Source organism: Triturus cristatus, chromosome 8 (assembly GCF_964204655.1).
Source record: "Triturus cristatus chromosome 8, aTriCri1.1, whole genome shotgun sequence".
NCBI classification, from domain to species: domain Eukaryota; kingdom Metazoa; phylum Chordata; class Amphibia; order Caudata; family Salamandridae; genus Triturus; species Triturus cristatus.
Genome location: NC_140591.1, coordinates 1,474,082,431 through 1,474,107,383, shown reverse-complemented (window position 1 = coordinate 1,474,107,383; position 24,953 = coordinate 1,474,082,431). Strand labels below are relative to the sequence as shown.

General features: G+C 44.1%; 1 long non-coding RNA gene across 2 annotated transcripts in view; it reads right to left on the bottom strand.

Annotated features, from left to right (window-relative positions):
- LOC146805962 (uncharacterized) overlaps positions 1-23,926 on the bottom strand; it is a 109,418-nt gene extending 85,492 nt beyond the window's left edge. The window contains exon 1 of one of the 2 annotated variants that reach the window (XR_014967531.1): positions 23,870-23,926. This is a non-coding gene — a long non-coding RNA (uncharacterized LOC146805962). Of the gene's footprint in view, positions 1-23,294; positions 23,407-23,869 lie in introns of those variants that run through there. The other variant, XR_014967530.1, reaches the window with a different exon arrangement.
- Between the last annotated feature and the right edge of the window lie 1,027 nt (positions 23,927-24,953).

The window sequence follows — 24,953 nt, the reverse complement described above, 5'->3', positions numbered from 1 at the left end:
GTGGATATATATATATATATATATATATATATATATATATATATATATATATATATATATAACCAGGTAACCCAAAGCGGCCCAGGCAAATTCTGTCAGACCAGCCCCCATTAGGAGAATAGCGACTGGCGTAGCGAGCGAGCCTGACTACTGCAACGGGGGTAGCGGGGTTTTCCCTCCCAAGACAATTTGTTAAAAAATGGCAAACATTTTGCATTTTACAACACACTTTTCATTATATATTCAATTGTATTAGTTTTTAAAGCATAGTAAATGATGACCTTACAGTGCACCAGAATATGACAATCTTTGTTTGGGCTCTTCAATGATTCCCTCACTATCACCAAGAGTGCCTCTCAGCTCTCCATAGCCCCTCTATCACAAGTACTTCATTTGTTTTTTAATACCTCTCAAACCCCTGTAGTGTTGGAGCATTTTAAATGAATTATATATGTGTGTAAATCACAGTATAGAAAATGTTACATAAGACAAAGGGGACTACAAGTTATAGGACTCACATGCCATCCACACTGGTAGGCATATTGTAGGAGTGCTTGGTCCAGGGAAGCACAAAGTCAGGATTCAGAACATAACACAGTGGGTAGGGTTGACTTTACTAAGAATAATGTATTTCTACCCAAACAAACCATTTTTAGTAAAATTAGGATAATGATAGACTAAAAAAACATACATTTCTAACCTTGATTATGATTGTAACTTATGAACTACTCAGTAACAAAGGGGTCGCTGTGACAAAAGCAGTAACCCACTGAGCTATGCACATAAAATACTGTTATGTGATCTGAATAGAACACTCTCTTTGTGGCAGGCATATTAGCCCTCTACGCTACCTTAGATGACTCAAATCTGCCTTTACACAAAACTCCAATCAGCAGGTACATTAACCACCAGTGTTATCTTGGAACTTTTATTGGTGCCTGAAAACTGTTGGATATACAAGGAACTCTGCAGTGCTTTTAAAACTGTTGCACTAATACAAAACTGGCCCCTAGTAACAAAAGTGGTCCCCACCCTTCCAGCCTCCCGGGGAAAGGCCCTGGTATGGCCAGTCCAACCTTATCATAAATCAGAATAAATTCACTCTGAATGAGTATTTGTGTATTTTAATGTTGCATTTTGAAATTGCTGGAGAGAATTAGTGCCAAAGAAATATACATTTGGAAGAGATTCTAATTAATTTAAAAAACGTAGGACCTGATTTACAAAGGTAAACTTACACTTTTGCATAAGTTTATGATTGTTTGGTATTCACAAAGGGATTTACAAGTAGTATATTTATGTAAAAAGATAGAACTATCTTTTTATGTGCTGAAACTCCGCGCTCATAAAGATACTACTCATAAATCTCTTTGTGAATACCAAACAATCATAAACTTACACAAAAGTGTGAGCTTACCTTTGTGAAACACACCCTTTATGCTTTATCACTGTGCAGATAAAAAGCCTTGTGAGATTTTATTCATAACTTGCACTTGTAATGAGTTCTATACATTATATTTTGGACTATCTCAAACATACAATGAAAAGTTGCCTGAAACATGAATGTAGAAGACTGTTTTTTTACCTCTTATTTATAGGCAAGGGCAGGAATGACAGCACTCATTTAAGCAAGAAAGGGGCATATTCTGAAGAATGTTTGATAATCATCGGAAATTTAGCCTAAAGGAACTTTGCATATCACAGTCTATCGCAGGAAAACAATGCTGAGTTAACGTAGTATTCTCAACCCAGCGGCACCATGCAATAGTCCCACGATAACGCGTCAAATGACCGCGTTAAAATCGACACGACGCCGCAAAAATGCGAAACACGAACGTGAGAAAATTTGCAAAGAGGCCAATTGCGATACAAAAATCAGAGATAACCAGCGAAAGGCCTGCAATTCCCACACGTCATGCGGGAAAATGTACCATAAAAGCAGAACAAGAAAAACATACCAAAAAAAATAAACTGGGTAGCAACATGGATGCACCCGTACAGAGTGCCCAGGTCAACGCGACACCCCACAAGCCCCACAGACAACCAGCAAGGAACCTCGGGGTCGGCAAGGCCAAGGAGAAGAGGAAGAAGAAGACGTGGTTCAGTCTGCATGACAACCGGATCTCCGTCAGGGAGGTGACAGAACACTAACAACAACTGTCCGTTACCTCCACCCTGTCATTGGCAACACAGACGGAAAAATGCCATTCCATTGTGAATGCAGTCGGAGTGTCGAGGAGTCAAAGAAGCGCTGGCAGGATGTGAAAAGCCAAACCAAGCAGAAACCCGCTGCCAACAGGACGCCAGCAACGGAAAATGGAGGTGGGAGTCCTACACCACAGGAGGAGCTGGAGCAAATGGAGGCCACAGTCATCAGTGTGGAGACGGTGCAAGGAGTCGGGAGTCCGGACACTTCTCGACATGACCTGACACAACATCAACAAGGTGAGTCACGAACAGGGACTGGGGGATGGGGGTGGCGGGCACACTGGCACACATGCACAACGACGTGTAGCACAACGCACACCCACAATGACCCTGGGTCATGTCCCTGATCCCCATGTCGCACTCCAGCACACAGACAAACTGCAAGTAGGCCCCCCATCCACCTTGTGCCCAAAGGGGTCCCACCTCACACATCACCAATTCCACAACACACAAATTTACCCGTGCGAAACACAGTCAAGATGCGTTGGTGTGTGGTTGCAGACAACGGCGGACACAGAGACCGCACTATCCTGGTGTGTACCCTTAGTGTGAAGGTCCGTAATTCGTATGGAGAAGGTGTGCGTTAGCCACTTCCAGCACCTGCCGTTGTTTGGTGCTAACTGCTGAGCAGAGAAATACTGAATCCAAGTTGTTGGAGTGGCACACCACCAAGGTGTAAACAAAGTTGTTTTGACAATGAGTCGCAAAGTTTTATAGTTGGTAATCAAATAGTGTCTTTAATTGGAAAATGTTTTATTTTTTAGGTGATTGTCAGCCAACGCGTTTCGTTCAAAGATGAACTTCTTCAGGGCATGCGAGAGTGTTGTCTTGTGCGCAATGTTGCGTGTTGCTTGCCAGTCCGGGCCTCCTTGATAAGGGCTCGTAGGTATGGTTTCTTGGCATCCTTGATCTTCATATTTCGTTTCCAAAAAGAAGCAGCTCTTCAATTGTTGATGTTGTGAGTAAAGCGTACGGTGGATAGTCTGCAGGCTCAGGTATTAATTGGCAATTTCGTGTTTAAGGCCCCTCCCTCCTCCCAAAAATAATAATTAATTGTGCGTTTAACCAGTTGGGCGGTAGTAAGCTGGGTGGCACCTAAATGACAATGACTAGGTGACCACTTTAAAGGTATTTATACGACACTAAGGGAATTCAGCTTAACGTCCGTCATTCCTTGTTGGTCATTCAACGGATCGGATACCATTTGTCCGTAATTTGAACGAAACGCGTTGGCTGACAATCACCTAAAAAATCAAACATTTTCCAATTAAAGACACTATTTGATTACCAACTATAAAACTTTGCGACTCATTCTCAAAACAACTTTGTTTACACCTTGGTGGTGCGCCACTCCAACAACTTGGAAACAGCCGAGATGCGTATCTGTGAGCCACACTGACAATGCAAGTGACACTACATGATGAGCAGCATGGCTGGAGTACAATCACCATTACATTGTGCACACCATGGGACTGAGGTGGCTGAGTGTGGACCACATCCGTAAAGGAGCAGGTCACACTCTGACACATTCATGTGCACAAACAACCACTGACGTCAACAATACATCTCCAGACAAACAATGCACAAGAGTACAAAAACCGTCCAAGAGCACAAATGACCCAAGTTACCAACATCACAGCACCTTAAAAGCACAAATGTGAAAGGCACCCCGCCTCCAAGGGACAAGGGGCAGTTAATCACAGCTGCAGGGGCGACTCTCCCACAATGCAGCACACACACATACCAGTGACAGCACATCCACATGAACGACAATGTGGTACACAGTGCAACGCTTACACTGCAGAACAGGGGACACAACTGGGTCCGCTTGTGCGTAGAAAATGGCCAATCACATCTGACATAGCAGGAAACTGTGAGATGACAATGTACGTGTACAACCTCACCTACATCATGTAGTCAAAATGTCCGCTCCTCCTAATCAGTCACAATGTACATTGTCATGCAGTCTGTATGTAAACTTGAACAATGCGTCAACATGTATGCCAACACAATGTCAACAGGCATCTCCCCATCACATTGCAGAGGGACAAATAACACCTCCAGCAGAGCAGACCAGACAACTCAACAGTGATGCTGAAGAGGACCACCACACTTCCGACACCGACGGCCTACAACAGTACACGGACATCTTAGGCAATCGACCTCCAGGAGCTGGGCAGCCCAGCTGCATCCAGGATATACCCCACCCCCTGCACAGACCACACAGCTGGACACACACCCCACTACGGCTGGCTCCCAGCAGCCCACCGAAGCACACATCGCAATCCAAGGCCAGGTGTCAGACTGCCAGAAGGGGGTGGCCGAACAGGTGTGGGTGGGGTTCTACCTCATGGAAGCCGAACTAGATCACATACGTGAGTGTCAAAGTCTCATCAGGGACCACCTACACACCACAACAGAGACCCACACTGCGACAGTGACACATGCCTATGTACATTTACAGTACTGAACCACACCCAGAGCCACGGGATAATCATCCACACCCCCACGTTGGACTGGTGTACGCCGGCCCAGTTCACTCCTCTTACGTATTGAGTGGGGGACAACAAAGCTACATGTGCAAGGTCTCACCCGCTGCCTGCGGTGGCATGGCTGCGTCTGCTGTACATGGCACAATGTAATGGTGGAGGGCACGGGGCCCTAATACATACATCATGAGCACACGGACACACTCAGATAGTTTGTGGAACTGGCTACGGGCACGTGCACTTGACACCTTTATTGCCAGGGTCACATGTACAGTAACGCCTGTGCTGGATGTGTGGGGTGAGTGTAAGCCAGCCCTCATGGAGTCGTTAGTGCTGGCAACAACTTGAACAGTGATCACAATTAAAGCAGAAACAGAAAACACCAGCATAACAGAAACAACTGTGAAGCATCATGGCGGTAGCCGGAGAAAGTACAGTGTGCACCCAATATGCAACCAGAATGGTCCATGAGTTGTGGTGCACTGAGTTAGTGGCACCTGAAGAGCTGAGCAGAGTATCAAGCTGATGATGGCACCCACGACAGGTGTGAGCCTCTGATAGCCTGGCAGTAACACACCTCCGACTCTGGCACCTGTTGTGTGGAGTTGGTCCGGGCGGTGGTGGCGTGTGCATCCTGCTGTGATGCGACGTCCGGGCAGGTCAGGACTTGATTTGATGTGTGAGCCGTGGTGGATCACAGTTGAGGCCGGAGGCAGAGGTTGGCGCAGGGTCACAGACACATGGCATTGATGACCCCCAGACCATCGACTCAGAGGCCATCCATGTTCAGTCAGACAGGATCCATGACTTGAGCTGCACAGAGTTAGTGGCCCCGGCTTGTGAGTGGTGCGATATATTCATCACCACTTTGGCTGCGATAACATGCCGATAACTCGGCAATAAATCCTTGAGAATATGCCCCAAGTCTATAATATATTGATTTGATTACGTTTATACAGTTTACTTTTTTTTCACAATGACCACTGATTCATTTGGGAAGGCAACCATGTGGGTGAAAATATGTAGTGATGCTGCATTAGGGCTGGACTCGATACAGTCAAGAAGAACAAAGTCTTTATATCATCAACATGAAATAATTATTGTACATAAATATAAATGAGTCAGGAGGGACATAATGTCATGGTTGGCACTGTAGTAAATAGACCAGGGGCAACACAGCTTTCGTAGGAGCCAGGGTAATTGAATGTATAATACCACAAACTGTTCACTCAGATTCATTCAGTTACATACATTGTTTGTGGAGTCATGTAATTGCAGACAAAATCCCTTTTATTACAACAAATGAACAGCACAGAGAACATTTCCAAAAGTTGTATTATGAGCAAAACAAATGTATAAACCAACAATGAAAGTTGTATAGAGGATCTCCAAGTGAGGATGCAGTGCAAATGATAAGTGAGACACTGACAAGTGCACAGAAAAATATATACATTGGTCACATTTATTTGCTTTTATCCCCCCTGGCTCTATATAATTTCAGGATATGTTGTATAAAGTTCACGTGTGAGCAAGAGAAACTAAAGTATGCCTAAAGTCTATGTTTCGACCCACAACATCCTAGGAAACTGGTCTTCCACAGCACAAAAAGAGGTGGCAGCCTATAGATATTTAAAGCAAATGGCCCAAAGGCTCCTATCTAAATTAAATCTCAGTATAATCAGATTGTAGACCATGAAATGAACTGCTCTATCATGAGTAGCAATTCAAATCCATATCATAAGCCAAAGTTTTGATATTGGTCCCTTGCAAACAGTGTCAGTTTCAGGACTCTTTGAGGCGATAGGGAAAGGTTTCTACTCCAAAGGCTCAACGATTTGGCGGTCTCCATTGCACGTCTGTGTGCTCTTCAATGCCAGCTTGGCCTCTTCATAGTAGAGATAGCAGTGGTGGCCGGCGTGGATCAGGGGTGGCGGGGGAGGTAAATAAAAAATAAAATTTATATCACCTGTTCGCCGTGTCATCCTCACTAGGTCCTCCTCATCGCATCGGCGGGAGCAAAAGGAAGCACCCAGGCTGAGGCTTTCCTGAGCCAAAAAAACACAACGCTGCAATGCAGCGTCGTGATTGGTCTGAGCGCCGAGGTTCGGCGTGTAGCCAGGGAATAGGGGCCTGGGCATGTTCTGTACGCAGGCTGTAATCCAGCCTGTGTGGAGAATTGGGAAAGTGCGCATGAATGTTTGGCCAGCCCGAGAGGGCCGGTCAAACATTCATGTGCACTTAGGGAGTGAAAACTTAGGGAGTGAAAACTACTCCACTTAGGGAGTGAAAACCACTTCTCCCTTCCATATGCTCTGTCAACAGAGCAGCCCCGCTCACCCTGCACTGACTTGTCCACAAACAGTAAAATACAAATTGATAACTTTCGGTTATCATTTTATTTTTCCTTACACTGCTAAAAAGCAGTGGGGCGATGCTTCTCCGCCTTAGCGAAGGAGCCGCCTCTGAAAGATAGCAAATCATCCATGAAGTCCAGAGCCTGTGGGCTGCTCACTCCTACTGCAAGAGGTAGGAGGGATGAGTGGATTGATGTATGGGGTGAGAGACAAAGGAGAGTCAAATATAATGCCCAGATTATGGGCTGAATAGCCAGACACGGCGAAAGAACCTACGTGACTAGGCTAGCATGCTGCTGAAGTCCTAAATGATGGAGGAGGGCACCAAACACCAGAGCTTTGAGTTTGTCTGAATAGAGTCTGAGAGGGTTTGCAGCCGGGATCCCCTCTGCTACCTCAAGGAGGCTCCTTTCAAATGTAATGGCGCTGAAGGCATTGGACGCACGCCTTCTAGTGAGCATTTGAAGGGCAGAAGGGCAGACTTACAGCTCAAAGTTCCTGACCAAAGCAGAAAGAGTCACAACATAAGCTTTACAAAGTGTGGGGCAGCTGGAGGACACCTGCGGAACTCTGTGTGTAAGAGGAGTGGAATGTGATCAATGGGGGGGGGGGATGAGAGGCAGCTTCAGTGTGTCCTTTCACAATGATTGTGATGAAGTGCAACGCCGAGGAGACATATTCCCACTTTGTGATGCTTCCTGACCATTGATGGAGGGTTGGCAGCATCAGGAGCTGTGCAGAGGTCTAGCGTGATTCGTGTGATAATGCTGCCACCCAATGCCCCAATGCCAATCTAATGCCACCTAATGTCATCTAGGCCGGGCAGGGGCTCGTCTCTGCAGCATGTGAGCTTGTCTGAAGTCTCATTCAGGAGAATCAAGACGATTGAATCTTTCCAAACAGTGAAAGAACTGTTTGTGATTTATAATAATTTTCAATAATTGTGGATAGCAAGCTAAGCAAAGAAACAGAGTTCTTCATTGCCGAAGGATTTGTTTTGGGCTTTTTAAGAGATATGGCCTGCTTAAGTACAGAAGGAAAGAGTGCAATGGCAAACCAGCAGAGAAGAGATTGGCAAATAGAAGAGATCTTTTAATCACTCCCTACTCATGAGTGCAACATCTGCAATGGTTCCAGGGTCCACAGAGGGAAGGATCACGCCTCTGACTGTTACCAGCTGACTCAAAGGCAGAGATGCATTCCCAGCAGAGGGAACCCATGTACACATGCACACTTCAACCTATCTGCAGCTGGAAATAGCGCTTCAATACCAAATACACTCTGAAATCTGACCTGAGAAATGTTATGCTTAGGAGCTTTACCAAATCACAACAGGCGATGTATATAGAGTATGGGTGGCAGAGCCTTGTGCAGTAAAAACACAAACCAGGCACCTACTTTTACAGAGAAGGATTCCTATCAGTGAGAAATATTTGAACTAATCATACCATGAAACAAAGGCGACACTCTGGTCTGGTAAATGCTCCTGGTGTTCCTTGCAGATAATGATATATTAATAATAATATTAATAATAAATAGACCCCTTACAAAAGAGGCGGATTCTCAGTTTTCTCAGTAGTAGTTATTGGGCGATTAAATAATGAGTACAAAGTTGTTTTCCAGATATGCTCCTGTGAGATTGTTGCCGCACTTATGTTTTGACAATGGCAATAACAGAGACTTTCCTCGCATAAAAGCATATATGTTCTACAAGTGGTAAAAAAGATTGATGAGCTTGGATTTTCTCCAGGGCCTCCCAGGACCTTCCAATAAAAAGAGACTGGCTCGTTTTGTGCAAGTGCCTCTGTGAAGCCTGGTTGTGTAATGCTAGCACATGTGTGCCAGGGAACACATTGACGTATCTCAAGTAAATATATAGGTCAGTCAAGAGATGAATTTCACATCTTGTCATATCTGTAACTCAGCCACAAATGGACGTTCATTCAAGAGTTGGGATCAGGCCACATTTCCAGGGGCTCTCCCTGGTCCTCTTCCAAGGTTTTTGGCAGCTCTGTATTTTTGTCATCAAAGCAAGAATCGGGGTCCATTTCAAAGACAACTTCAACAACAAACTTCCCCTCATCTCTTCCACTCACCAACATGAGCACAGCACCTACAATGCAAAGATGATAAATCACCCAAAAATAAATGGACTATTTTTCCTTTTTTGTATTATTTATTTTAGGTAGTGGTTAGTAAGTTATATGCTGTCATTTCATTTCTTTTCCCATAAATCCAACAAACTACACTAACCACCTTTGCCCCCAAAATGTTTAGAAAATGATTTACAAATTAATGTTGTCAATTCACCAAATGGTCTGGGGTAGTGGAAGTGACATCACATGCCCTTTCGCTTATTACATCATGACAGGAAGTGACATGCTTGACTTATGACTTTAGTGGCATTGTCATTTAATAATAGCGACACAAAAAAGGACAGTCTGAAGTAAAAAAAAAACTGCAAGAAGGACAGGATTTGCAAACAATTCAGCACATACTAGTTTAGTGGTTACTACTGTAGTAACTAGGGTGCTGCTTTCAGAGCACAGTAATGCTACTATGATCCACAGAAGGCATACATGGTGCAGTCACTGTATGTGTGGGTATAGTCTTAAATGCATAAATAAGCACAGTCATCATATGCCCAGGCATTGTGTCAAATACACAGGCCCCCCACCATGTACATAAGGACAGCCCCAAATGCCTAGTGACCGCATAGAGTGCTCAGACACATTCACCCTGCGCCAAGGCGTCCTCTCAAATGTTCTGAAGGTTTCGAGTCAACTCAGATGCACCCACAGACAACAAATATTTCAAGTCACAAAAACCATACAGGGTCAAACTCCAGACAGCAGACACAATGTGCAAGATCAGACCTGTGAAGTCTTTTCCCAGAGCAGTTGCACTATTCATATGAAGATGACAACAATCTCATTTCACAGCCTATAGGGCCATGCACTCAAATTGCACATTAAAGCAGGATTTATATCTGCCCATCTCCCTCATAAATGCGTGTACAATGATTGAAAGGTTTTCATGAGGTGTTTCTTCAGAAAAAGAGGTTCATAAATTGCTGAAGATCACTGCAATATCCCTAAGATGCCATTTGTTACACCCAGCGAAGGGAAAAATGAGAAATGTGTGAAATGGTTGGGGGTTTAATGGTCCGAAATAAAGAGAGACATTGACAAATGGCCACTACAGCAGGCAAATCAGACACATGAACCAATTAAAACCGGAAATTAAAGTGATAATTCCTACCCCTGCTATTATTCTATGTGTCAACCAAAAAGTGTTGTATTGTATTTAGTCTGAAATGTTTATTACTAATAAACATCAAAGCGCCTTGGACGCCTGGATCTTTCAATTAAACATGGCTCACCATGGTGCAGAGCAAACATGTACTCGTGTGTGCAGAGATAAGCACATGACGTTTTAATTTTGCTGGATAAACAAATAAAAAAATGAAAAAGCTGCCATTATGTACCCACATAGGTCAATGTGTAAGTGGCAGACATACTAGCAACTGTTGCTACTAGGGCAAAGCACCCATCTGCAGGAAGTGTATGTAAACAATCAATGGCAAAGCTGATAGGTCTGGCCTTTTTTTTTTATAAGTGATGCGCTTCATTAATGATCATCGTGTTGGTGTGGTGGATGCGTGGATGAAACTAAAAAAAAGGCTTAGCTGATGGATCAGGGAGTGAATGGATGGATGAATGTGTGACTGACTAAATTCCTGGATTGATCAATAACTCAGTCACTTACCAATTCATTCACACAGTCAGGAAACCATGCACTTAGCTCAACAGGCCTTGTACACATCCATTCATGCAACCATCGATCTATTTACTCATTAGCCCATTCAATCATCCATGCATTCAAAATTTTTGTTGGTGGCACAGCGAACAGAAAAGTAGCAGACGTACCACTGCTCCCTTAATGGCATTTTGCCCTAGAAAGTTCTACTGTGGCAATACAATTCAACAGTACACATGCACTACAACACACACAATTACACATGCAGACACGCACTCCTGTCTCCGTGCAAAGTTCTACAACTATAGTACAAAAGGTAATGAAAAATGTAGATGTACTTATGTATGTGCTTTAATGCTCTTATATGTATTGTGAAAATCCCAAAGCTCAAGTGTGTATTAAGCATGAAGTCATTTCACAAAAATTACTTAGGGCCTGATTTAGATCTTGGCGGAGGGGAATCCTCCGTCACAAACGTGACGGATATCCGGGCCGCCATATTTCGATCCCGTTATATCCTATGTGGATCGTAATACAGTGTTTGTGACAGAGTATCCCATCCGCTGAGATCTAAATAAAGCCCTTAGTTCTGTGATTGTTAACAGATATGTCTGATCAGATTGGGACCTTCATTCAATCATTTAGTGTTTCTCGAGCAGATTTTGTACATTGAAGGGCATATTTACAAGGGCTTTATCTCCGAAAGCCAAAAAAGCGGAGATAAAACCAGAGCCCTATTTACAACAGGGTGCTAACATGCATAATCGCATGTTAGCACCCTTTTTCCCAACGCCTCACTTTGCATCTCCAATGAGATGCAAAGTGGGCGTTACTGGGCATACCCCTGATGGACTAGCTTGCAAATATCGCTGATGTTTACATTGCAATATTTACAAGGCAGCCCATATGATTTTAGCACACATTAGATTTTGGCAAAAACGTCAGTTTTCGCCAAAACCTAACGTCGGCTAAAATCCTGACATAGCCATCCCTAACATAGGGGGTGGATTATGCTGATACAACCCTGTGTGTCGTATCAGCAAGGTTATCACCCTTCTGCAGGGAACATCGCTGGAAAACCAGCGATGTTCCCTGCAAAAGGGCGATAACCTCGCTATCTCTGGAATTATCGCCCTGGAGTAACGCGGTTAATAACGCGCTACCAGGGCGATAAATACCAGAGATAGCCTGCGATTATATAATTATCACTAAGCACGGTCAGCGATAATTATCGCTGGCCGTTGTTAATATGCCCCTTAGTTTGTAGACTAATTCCTGGTTTTACTCACGGGTCTATAATTGGTGTTTATTTAGACGCTTTGTCCTGATTGGTCTCACATACTTGTTAGACACCAGGAGACCAAAACGTCGATGTTCTTGCCACTACAACTTCTTCTAAATAAACTACAAATTTACATTGTACCAGAAGATACCCAGAGTATAAAAGGACTCCTGTGATCTGTTGAGAGGTCTCCCTTGCTGGCTTTAGTCACCATTTAATTGACCTGAACGTGTGCGACTACATGGCAGCGAGGGGTGCTTATGTATTTGAACCAACAAATTTTATTGTTTAAATAAAATTGAGTTCTTGTCGCACCTGTCTATGACAGAGTACACCTACTATATTATATATTTTGTATTGTGTACTTTTATTGGAAATTGACATTGGATAGATTTGACACCAATCATATTACACAGACATTTGTGTACATTCATTTGGAACAGTGATCTGATATATCTATTACCAATCACAGAACTAAGTAATTTTGTTTTGAAATTACTCCTTCAGGAATCATTTTATATTGTGATTTATATATACTCAGTTTCCTGGGGTATTATTTGGTTGACCTCGTGTGTGTGACTTAACATGTACTGTTGTATTTATTATTCAATTGCTATCTCGCTTTTCTACTAGCTTAAACACCACTAAAACCCTAGCACTCGTGCTAAATTACACACATTTCTAATGCATCATAGCCATTGTATCCCATGTTGTACAATTGCACATTTTCTGCAATGTGTAGTAAACCTAGCCTTGTTCTGAGGATTTGCTCAACAAAGTGAGAATTTTAGCAAACAGATGGTTCAGCTCCTGTCTGTGCCTTGGTGTCAGTTTGCTAAGGCCTTCCCACATTCTTTCTAATGAGATCATCTCGGCACCTGCTCATTAGTGAATATCAGTTAGTTTCATTCTCAGTCACTTATTCATTCGTTTTTACAGAGAAAAGGTGTATGAACATGACAATCTAGAATATAGATTTGAGCTTCAAATGCATCGAAAGCTCTGGTCCTTTGAAACAGCAATTGCCTTGTATTATTTTTGCCACTGTTTTGCATTTTAATTAGAGGTGTGTGAAATTTGTATAATTTCTGTAATTATGTAAATTTTAGGAAAATCATAGATGATGCCTTCCTGACCAAAGATGATTCTTCCTTTTTGCCAGATATTGGTGGAGCTCTCGGCTGCCTTTGACACAGTCAACCATCCCACCCTTACAGGCACCCTGGAGTCTCAAATGGGATGCTCCGGCATTGTTCTTCACTGGTTCCTCTCCTACCTGTCCAACTGAATCCAGTTGTTAACATGGGCACCTCCAGTCCCCAAAGCTCCCTATCACCGGCAGAGTCCACCAGGGTTCCATACTATGTCCTGTCATCTTCAGCCTCTACAGTGAGCTGCTTGGTGCTCCACTCCCTGAGAACAGCATCAAGGTTCACCAATATCCCGATGATACACCAGGCTATTTGAAAGCCTCTCTGCGTTAGAGATCCAGCGTATCAAACATTGCCTGTACATCATCCAGACTTCAATGTCCAGCACCTCTCTGAAGCTTAACCCAGCCAGGACAGAATTCATGCTATTATCCAAGATTAATAAACAATAAACAGTACACCTGTTGACATGATTTCAATGAAGCTTTGAACACCAACTTTCCCCAAATGCAATACCACTTGGATTCACCCTGGACACCAAACTCACCCCCAAGGAACACATTGCCAAAAAAATACAAGGACTGTAGCTCTCTCTTCTAAAGAAGTTAAATAATGTTTTGCTTCATAGCGTTCCAGACTCCACACTGACACCCATTTACACTCCACTCCACATGCCACAGGACGTTTAATCCAGGCCCTGAAAAAATACAATCACATCACCCCCATCCTAATGGAACTCCATTGGCTCCTCTTTATAGCCCCCCGTCTTTGAAATCAGCGGCATCATTTACAAAGCCATCATGACAAGCGTCCCTGCTTATCTTTCAGACAAGATAAGTATCTCTGGTGGTTCTCAGAGCACAATCTGGCTGCACTGTTCTTTGTTACTAGTGTAAACCATTTCCTCGCTAATTAGTTCTAACGAGTCCTGTTATCAGTCCCTTTTTGTTCTCTTTCCTCGCTGATGAAAATGTTTAAACTTACTGTACTTTGTGTAAAAGCATTACAAAATTTCTGAGTTTTCAGATCTTATTAGTTAGGCACTTAGGGGCAGATTTACTGAGCCGTTGCGTTGTCCTCGCTTTGGGCACGACGGCACTAGAACAGTGCAAAGGCTTCAGTAGATTTAAAAAGCCAATCAAGGAGCTATTTGCGCTGCCTTGGAACAGCTTCTTCCAGAAAGTATCTTCAGAACTGCTATTCAATCCCTCATACTCTTGCATTTGGATGGTGGTAATGCCTCGCTTCATAGCCTTCGGGACTCCATACTGATGACACCCCTTTACACTCCACGTGCCACAGCACGTCCAATCCAGGACCTGAAAAAATATGACCACATCACCCCTATCCTAATGGAACTCTATTGGCACCTCTTGTCAGCCCCCCCCCCCCCATCTTAAAAACTAGCTGCATCATTTACGAAGCCATTATGACTAAAACTTTCAGACAAGAGCAATATCTTTGGTGGTACTTAGCACATCTGCAGCCAGAGCACAATCTAACTGCAGACTAAGAAATGTAAAAAAGAAACAAAAGCAAGCAGGTCCTGAAGAAATATGGTCATATCGCCCCTACCATGATGGAACTCCTCTGACTACCCCGTGGCATCCCACACCATCTTCAATACCAGCTTCATCATTTACAATTCCATCACACAAGCAACCCCACTTATCTTTCAAAGAACTCGCCATCTGTGGTGGTTATCGACACACCCGTAGTCACGACACCATCCAACTACAGACTAGGAAGTGTAAAAAAGAAAAAAACAAGAGAACAGGTCAACTCCATCTATGCTCTCAAGATCTGGAAGAACATTCCCATATCCATCAGGAGAAGCACCCCAACACTGCTCCAGTTAACGAAAGAGTTGAAGAGTCACCTCTTTAAAGAACATTACATCACAACACATTGACTGCCCGTAAACCAGCTTCCTCTCCTATCATTTGTTGACTTGATGGTTGCATTTGACCCTGTATAGTGCTATAGAAATGCCATTCAAATACATAAAATGGCCCCAGTACCGTGCAAGTACGAGTAGAACCCCATGGAATGGGGAAGTACTGTATGGGTCTGATTTTTCCAGGTTAAAACACACAGAATCCCGTATCGTAGTATTTATTCTGCACACATTTACCACCTGCTCAAAGCTTTGAGAAGCTGGTACATGTATGTGGGCACTGGTGCATGGACAGAGATAGGGGACATAGAGGAGGGAAGAGGGACTTTTTCTAGCAGAGGGAATCACCGTATTAGAAAAATAAGTGGCATGAAACTTGGGTGCTGCTTCAGCAAATGTCTTGTGATCTTTCCGACTGCAGAAATCAGGTCAGGTTCTTCCACACCCAGTTAATCCAGGTGTGGAAAAACCTAACCAATAATAATCACGTGGTGAGAAATTAATGCATGATAGTATATGCAAATTGTGTTCTGCCTGATTTGGAATCAGACTCTTACTTGTCACTTGATTATAGTGGTGCTGTTTATACGATTCTAAACTATGATGTTATAACGTGTTTTGGTGTCAGAATTCCCATCTGTTCCCATCGCCCAATAATGGAATAACACAGGAAACAGGAAAGGTCAAGTGCAGCGTAGGCAGTACAGGAGTCCCTCATACAGAACAAATACAATGCAGTTGCAGTGGCAGAAGCCCGTGTGTGAGGAGGGGGGTGTTGGTGCGATGTATGTTGGTGGCCCACCCCAACTCCCCTTTTTCCCTTGTGAGCCCCTATACCTACATGTATTGGCCACCAGAATTACCAGACAAGGCAACACTGTTAGACTTGTCATCCTTCGCGTGATTTTCCCACTAACCTTTTGTCTTCCCTCCTCCTGTTTTGCTGACTTTATTTTTGCTAGCTTTAGGACTCTGCACACTTTACCACAGCTAACCAGTCCTAGAGTGCTTGTGCCCTCTACTCTAAACATGGTGGAATTGGCAGATTTTAGAGTACAATTTTGAAAATGCCCCATTTAGAAAGTTGGCATTTCTTGCCACAGCCATTTAGTGCCTGCAGCCTGTCTCTGGGTCACATGACTGGGTGTAGCTAAAGCTGAGCTTTGTGTATTCCTTCTAGACAGACACACACAATGGAGAGCTTAGGTGTGTCTGGATGGGCCACCAGTGGCAGGGTGGGAGGGGGAGTAGGGCGCAGCCCTACTTACACTTGAATAGGCAGTGCCCTGCCTCCACACAAAGGGCTGCATACCCCATGTAGTTAGTCTGGAGCCAGGACAGGGAAGGCAGGATGACTGAGGACTTCAAAGGAAAACCACTAGAAGTTTCCCTAACTTCAATGGAAGGCCCAGGTATAAATATTGGACCTCAGACACCAACTCTTCAGTACACATCTGGACCTGTGGATCTCTGCCAATGTATAAGGTCTGCTGGGCTGCTGAAAGAAATTCCACTGTGCCGACCTGTTGCATGCTGCCGTCTTGCCTAGGTGAGAAGGACTGGACCTGCATCTGTTGAACCAAGGACTCCAGAGTGCCTCCAAAGGCTAGTTGGCTGGCCTCCTGACTACAGCCTCAGGGACAGGAGGGCTCAACAACCTTGAACCCAGCACCTGCCATGTGGTATCAAGCCAGCCCTGTATACTTCAAAGTGATCTTGAAGGTGCTCTTCCAGCCCATCTGTGGATCCAGCAGAACCAACACATCTCCGCTGCTGTGCAGTGCAACCCGAGCAGAACCCACACATTGCCTCTGCTGCAAGGTTTCTCCCAGCGGAAGGAATCTGCATTCACGTTGCAGCCCGCACCGAGACCGCTGCTGTGAAAAGTTTTACCAACGCAGGTCCTTACATCGCAAATCTCTCCTCAACGGCAGCTTCGACTGTGAAGCAGGTTCTTGCATCGTAGTCTCGCAGCTCTTCTGAACTGACACATTGCCCCAACTGCATGACTCATCCTCGACACTGAACTTTGGATTGCAAGTCCTCATCAAAAGGATCCTCGATGATGACACAGCACATCACAGCTCCTCTGAACTGACGCCTCACCCTGGCTGCTCGGTGCATCCTAAAACAGGGGACATCTCAACGATCTGCAACCAGGACTTTCAGTACTCCACGCTCCATTGCGGTCAGCTTAAACTTGTGATTTTGTCCCAGTCTGGGGCGACCAGATATCCACATATGGTGCTTTGTCCCATTTGGTGCTATTTTCTCTGAAGTCTGTAAAATTGCATTTCTCTGGTTCTACTGTTTGGATTCTGTCATTTTCACCTTGTTTTATGTACTAAATAGTTTACACATTGCTTCTAAGTTAAGCCTGACTGCTCTGTGCCAAGCTACCAGAGGGTTGTGCACAGGCTAAATTGAGATTTGCTTGTGCCTCCACCTGACAATGATGGTGGTTGCTGCTTGAGTAAGGGCTTCACCACCCCCAACCAGTAACCACATTTCTCACAACCACTAACATGTCATGGCTGCAATTACAGTAGTGCTGTACACCTAGTCACAGGCTGGCTCACCCACTACAACTGCAACATTTTGAAACCTGTTGGGGGGGGCCCTTGGTGAATGCTGTGCACATGCACGTAGGTCAGATACTGTCGACATCTGCCCGTGGACGTCCTGCCATCACCGCCACTGCTACCACTGCTTTCACAGTGAGGATCCAGCTTGACAGGTGAGCAGGCCCAGCAATTATGAACAACAAAAGTGATAAGGAAAAGATAAAGTAAGCTGCACAGTCTTTATTTGAGAAAACAAAATCGGGCCACCTCTGAAACAAGACCGCATATTTAGAAAGATAACTGTAGGGTATAAATTGGAGGAATGAGCTGGAAATACGAGAGATTAAGAGAGAGTGTGGCATATTCTGCTGCTTTGATTGACCCTTTCCAACAGTATAGCACAGTGTCAGGCACCTCTTCTGACTGACTGTTAATGAGAGGGCGACTGACTGATCCTGGAGTGGGGGCAGAGTAAGACATAAGGTTTTGCAATGTATTGCAGTCCAGCATTTACATTGCATTGCAGGTCACATTTGATTGCACTCTAAGGCTGCGTTTGCTTTGCAGTCATTGGATAATGCACAGCCAGTAACAGCTTGGTGTGTTCCTTTTTGCCACACAGGGGAAAAAGCAAATCCTCTTGTTTGGGATCTTTGACAGGTATCCAACCTATCCCCATGGGATATTCTCATCTGCACCTACAAGTTAGCACCTGCAGACTGTCAATTTATTAATCTGCACTGAATAACCTTATTTTAAAAAATGTGTTCACATGCCCCGAAGAAGGTCCCAGAGTATGGTCTACAGCAGGGGTGTGGAAACCTGTCGACCTCTTATTTGAATTGCTACATAGATCAATATTATCAGATATGATCACATGTTAGTCATTCAGTGCTGGTTAATAAAGACTGAATTCTACACTGAAGACATTTTATAACAATTTAGGAACAGTGATATACAGTTGTGGAGGAGGGTATATTGCATGGGCTCGTCAGAATATCTGGGATAATGGACAGGTGGTAACCCATTCGCAAAAGGACCCCTTCCCCTTTGTGAATGTTCGTAAAAACGCTTGCTAAGAGAAGCCAGTGGTCGCAGGGAATCCTGCCTACTCTTAAAAAATTAAAAGAAAATGTGTCATTTTTCATTTTTAAATGCATCCATTTTCCTTTAAGGAAAACAGGGCTGCAATAAAAAAAAATGATAGCTTTATTTAAAAGCAATCACATAGACATGGTGGTCTGCTTAGACCAGCAGGCTGTGATTTTAGTGATTCCTATAGAGTCGCAAATTGCAACCTACCGCATTAATATTCATGAGCTAAGTCAGCTTGCAACCCACTAGAAATCTCTAAATAAAACTCTAGAAGTTTCATACATTAGGAATAGCGATTTCCTACTAGTGATTGGGAGAGATTCCCAATATTGATCCATCGGGCACATGGTGACTTATCTTGCAATCTTTTTAGTAAACAACGTAGCAATTTCTTTATTCACCTGGAGGGAGGATCAGCTCAGTTTATAGAAAAGGAACTTAAGTTTTGCTGGCTCAACGGTTTCTAGGAGAAGAAAGGGGAATAGTTCATTCCGTCTGCATTGCAGATTCTTGGCCAAATCATGTAATTGGATGATTTCGCACTGGTTCTATACAATTCCAGGTCATGTAATAAATTTCGTTGTGACATTACCATTACAATAATCAGTTAGAATACGGCATTTTATGCTAATCACCCAGTACTAATGTCATATCAAGACCCTTGCAAAAATGTCCAAACTGGAGCGTTTAACCTGTTCTGGCCCAGCGCCTCCAGAACCAGACATGTTTTTTGGCAGCAGTCTGAGAGCACTTTTCATGAAGAAACCATTTCCTGGTCTGGTCTCGAGAAGCTGCTAACAGGGTCCACGACTCTGCATTGATTACACTTATTATGTTTAGAAACAAGGCTGCACTCTTCCTTGTTATTAGTGTAAACCATTACCTCACTAATTAATTCTAACCGCTCCTGTTATCTGTCCCTGTTTATTCGTCTTCTTCGCGGATGGAAATTATTAGGCTTACTGCAAAATGTATAAAAACATTCCAAAATTGCTGAGATCTCTGATCTTTGTAGATATGTGCTCAGGCCCAGATTTACTAAGCCTTTGCATTGTCCTTCTGTCAGTAAGCCAGTCAAGCGGCTATTTGTGCTACCGTGCTCTACCTTGTGTGACTTTGTAAAGAAATGTAATGCAACACAGTGGCTTGTTGTTACATTTCAAGCAGGCGTTCCCGTGCAATTCCAGTTTTTTAAATGTTTGTAAACCTGGGAGTGCATCAAATCAGTATTCCTCCCAGAATGTCCTCCTTGTTACTTCCTCTTTAAATTGTTTTTGTGCAGGAAGTTGTTCCTTCCTGCACAATACCAATTTTGCCCATAAAGCAGACACCCTTGCAATATGGCACAAGGGTGTCTGTGCTGGCGCTAGGCAGCACACAGTGCGCAGGAGCTAGGAGGAAGAAGAGTGCCATATCTTAGTAGATATACACCGCACACTTCTGCCCTCTCAGCTTCACCCAATGCACCGCAGCAACTTTCCTTGCTTCCCTGTGTTGTATGAAACATTAGTAAAAATGCCCCTTAATGGCTTATACCATTAACTGCTTGTAAGTGATGAATACATTGCCAGGGTTTGCGACCTAAAATATTGATTATGTGTTTGCAATGTGTTAAGTGGAATTTTCCAAAATTTCCATTCAATTTACACTAAATTACCAGGTACGTAAACCTATGAAGAGAGCAAAACAAAAAACAGCAGTGAAATGTATGTGCGAGCTACCATTAGAATGGTGTAACATAAGAAAGAGGAAACCATTTTTATTGTAATTGCACAATATGAAAATAAAATGTATTTTTAACTTAATTTAGACCCCAACACAAACAGAATAGCATACATATAACCAGATTTATGGATTTTAGAAGCAGTATTAATATCAGTGCAAAATAATACTTAGAAAATATAACATTGCTGTCAATGGAAAAAAAAACACTTGTGACAATCGGTCACTTGCAGGTCGAGTTATGTGGAATCCCTAAAGGGCAAAAGTCATGTGGGCCCCATGACCAGGCCATGACAGTCAGATACATTTTTCCTAGCTCGTAGAGTCCGGGTGCAGATTTGTCCTGGCTGTTCCTGGCGCTGAACAGGTGCCGCAGGGATGCTGGTTTTACCACTTAGACGATGCTACAAGAAACAGATTGCAAAAAGACAACAGGTAAACAGCTGCTGATGACGGATGAAGGTTGCACGGTGTTCCAGGTAGATGCAGCTTCGCGTTTGGGGGTTAGTTGCCGGATTGGCGATCAACAAGCCTTGGCAGCAGTAATCATAGCGAAAAGGTACCAGCACTTCACTGGGTCCCAGGAGTGAGGTAGCAGCCTGAAACATCGTGACAGGCAAGACTACAACTCCCACAATGCTCTGAATCAATTGAATTTGGGTGCTCCCATGGAAGGGCCCTATGGCCAGTGATTCTTTGGATCAAGTGAGTATTTTTACCTGCTGTTTGCAGAGGACTAGTGCCACTAGTCCACGGGAGTCTAAGGGTGCTTCTGGCTTCCACAGGGGTCTCTCTTTCAGGGAGTGTCAAGTTTTAGCCAAGGACGAGGCTCGTTCACTCAGTTCCAAGTCTGATGCCACAGGGACACAATATCCCTCTTTTGCTTTGGTTCTGTGAGCAAAATCCTGTGGTCAGTGACTCAGGTATCCTCTAGCTCCTTCCTTTATACACGTTGTTACGATTTGAGATTCTGGTGTCAGAGGAGTCCCTTAAATCCTAGATTTAGGGGACATAGGGGCGTGGGTGCTAGTAGCCAATTGGCAGTTAGTCCCTGCTGCCAATCCGCTCCTGGGGTTACCACATCCGGGGGTGTAGGACACCTTTTCGACCCATAGCCCTCTATTCTGTCATTCATACAGATGGCAGAAATTAAATTGTGGTGTACAGACCAGGCTGTTCACCCTGGAGGTGTGGCTAGCCTCAGTGCTTAATTTGTTAAATATTAAGTCCAGGTGCTAAAATGTTTTAGGAGGCCACACCCACTTCACCAGGCTCCACTCACTATCTCCATTAGCTCCACCCACTTACTTTATCGGCTCCACTCACATCCTCAACTGGGACTGCTAAAAGCCAGATGAAATACCACGGCACAGAAAGAGTGGTTCCCAGTGCCTGGAGCCAGATGTAGTGCTTTGACACCAGTCTGTCTGATGGACAGTAAGTAACACTACGCTCGAAACACACTTTTACCAAGTGGACCCTATAACATAAGGGGGACCTTTTATCCACATGAACATTTACCACATGGAAGGAACCATGCATCACACAAAAATGTTTTAATACACAGTACTCTGCCGTTTAACACACAATCACAACGCAGGATCATCTTAACCTAGTGACTTACTTTACCACACAGACATTTGCCACACGTCAGGCACTTTACCACACAAACAGAACTTAATCCTTCCACTGGGAGCTATACCACTCTGGCATTTGTCAGCTTTTACCACGTGTGTGTCTTACCACAAGACCTTTACCAGAGGGATTAATCACGCGGTCCTCGGCCCTGTGGGACTTTGATCATACACACCATGCATGATCGAAACAAGACCTCACATATTCAAAACAGGAAAGGGTCACTGAAATTATTTACAATAATATTAGTCAGCTGCGGCAATTAAAATATTGCAAACACACCTCACTATTCCTGAATAATAGATGAAAACACATTTATAATTTGGAGAGTAGGCCTGTGCCCTGTCAGTGACCTGGCCGAGGAGGGCATAAAAGAACAGAACTTCAAACCTGTTCCGAACAGGAGCCCACAAAATAAGTTCGGCCGTTGGCCCCCAAAATCCTTAAGATGTCTCTGATCTGCCCTTACTAAAACCAAAGCCTTCTCCCATCATTTGTATAAGTAGTGGGAATGTCAATTTGAACGCAGCTAGGAGGCTCGATGTTTTGTCTGACATATTCAATCACTCCTGGCTTTGTACACAACATCACTTTACATCACTGTGCCTGGCCCTGTAGTTTTGTGTAATACACATGTGTTTAAAAAAAAATAACAATATAAAAAGGCATGTTGATTGCAAAGCTAGTACTGGCTGAAACTGCAACTTGCTACCTACCCCCAAGTCTTTATAACACCCGCCACAAAACCTTAAATAAAGAGGTTATCTGACTTTTATCATTTAGGAAACCTGGACATCAAAAAACAGCTGCTCCTTGCAACCATGGAACCGCACTAGAATGCACGTCTGTCAAACAGATTAAATTGACAACTGAAATGTTTAGGGATATAATATACACACAGAGTTTTGTCACCTTTTAACGTCATAAATGAAAACAACTTTGGCATTAAAATGCACCAGTCATAGAAAATAAATAATATGTGCTGTCTTTTACATATCAGTGGTAGGTCGTGGCCACATACAGATTAAATAGAGGAAAGAATTCTGACGTTCGGAACCTTGTTCAAAAGTATGCAAGTGGTAAACATTTTCACAATGAGTATTATATGTTGTTGGAAGAAGTAACATTCTCGTCGTACCTTAATTTTTGAGAATTTATCTTCATTTTCAAGTACGCCTGGGTTGATTGATAGCAATAACTAGATTCTTGTACCCATTGCCTTTAAGCTGCACTGTTGCCACCTGAAGGGCATTAGCCGCAGAAAAGAAAATCTGATAAAAGCTTGACCAGTTCTAGCATAGATTGCAGCGTTAGTGGAGAAGGGCGCTGTGCTGCAAGCGATGTGAACTCGAGATTCACAGAGTGACTGTGACGTCATCAAGCGATCCTCCCCCTCCCTTGCATTCAACCCTGCAGCAGGCATGAACAATCTTGCCAACTAGGTGTACCGGGCCGTTACAAAGGACGGCAACACCCAGATAAAAACAATCTCTGGCAGGGTGGCCTATCTCACCACGCGTGGCACGATGCACATGCAGTTTACACTGACGGTGCATGACACAATCTAGTCTCACACCCGCCCTGCCCACTCTGAAGACAACACGGTGGCGTGTGCCGTACAGCGTACACAATAAATAAATAAAACGTGCAGTGTAATCATGTGATGTTTAAATAAATTAAATACAATTAAATAAATAAATAAATGTTACAGACCTAAACTTTCCAGGACGCAGCCTGCCTCGATCCCAGGTCACGGCACCTATCAGCCCGTCCGCCCCGCCCTCAACCATAATAAACCAATGGGAGTGACATACTCAGGCAGGCGTGCACTACTGACATAAATAACGTGATGCAGTCATCATGCCTGGACCTGGGTGGGCCATCATTTAGACATACCAGGCAGACATGCATCCTAACCGAAGCAGTAAAGGTTGGTACATTTATTTTTAATAATTACTGGGCCCATCGCACGAGTGAGAACAATGCTGTAGCCCCGGCCCTGTTAAATAGGTGCCGGTGCTAAGCACCGGAAAGCACCGGCCCAAATTAAGCACTGGCTAGCCTTCTGGGGGTGTATACCTCCCTGCAAAGCTAATTTCCAGCCTGCCGTGGTGCAGACGTGCCTGGGACAGGAAGAGGGATATTTCTTCTACTGGGAGTCAGCCCTGATGCATATCAGAGGCAGTTCAGCCTTTGAAGCTCACCGCCTTGATGTGCCACTTCACTAGCCCGCTTGGGAGGAGGGAGGTGTGACCTCCCTCCTGTCCAAACCTTTGTTCCTGACTCCTGGAAGAGATCACCCTGCCTGGCAAGTGGTCAGAATCTTGTGTTGGTGGCAGCAGGCACGGGAAACGCTGGCTGGCCAGCCAGAACACAGAGAAGCTGGGGCAACCAGCTGGGCACCCTCTGAGGTAGCAACCTGGGTGCATGCCACATCACCCAGGGCACGGGATTCATGTCAGGGGTGAGAAAGCACGCTGTTTGATACCAAACATTACATATTTCAGCCGTACCATAATGGGCCTGCCAACGTCGAGAATGCCATGGGTGCCGGCCAATGTTATCCCATGGAATGCTGACACTTATAGTAGTTTCCAAAGGGGAACACCACTATAGGAACATATAGGCTTGCACCTATATGTCCTCAGCTTTAATATATTGCACCCTGCCTCGTGAGCTGAGGAGGCCTACCTTAGAGGTGCCTGACATATATTAAAGATAGTGTCTTTGACTGTGCTTCACATGGTGAGCGCACATAAAGATAGTGTTTTTGACTGTGCTTCACATGGTGAGCGCA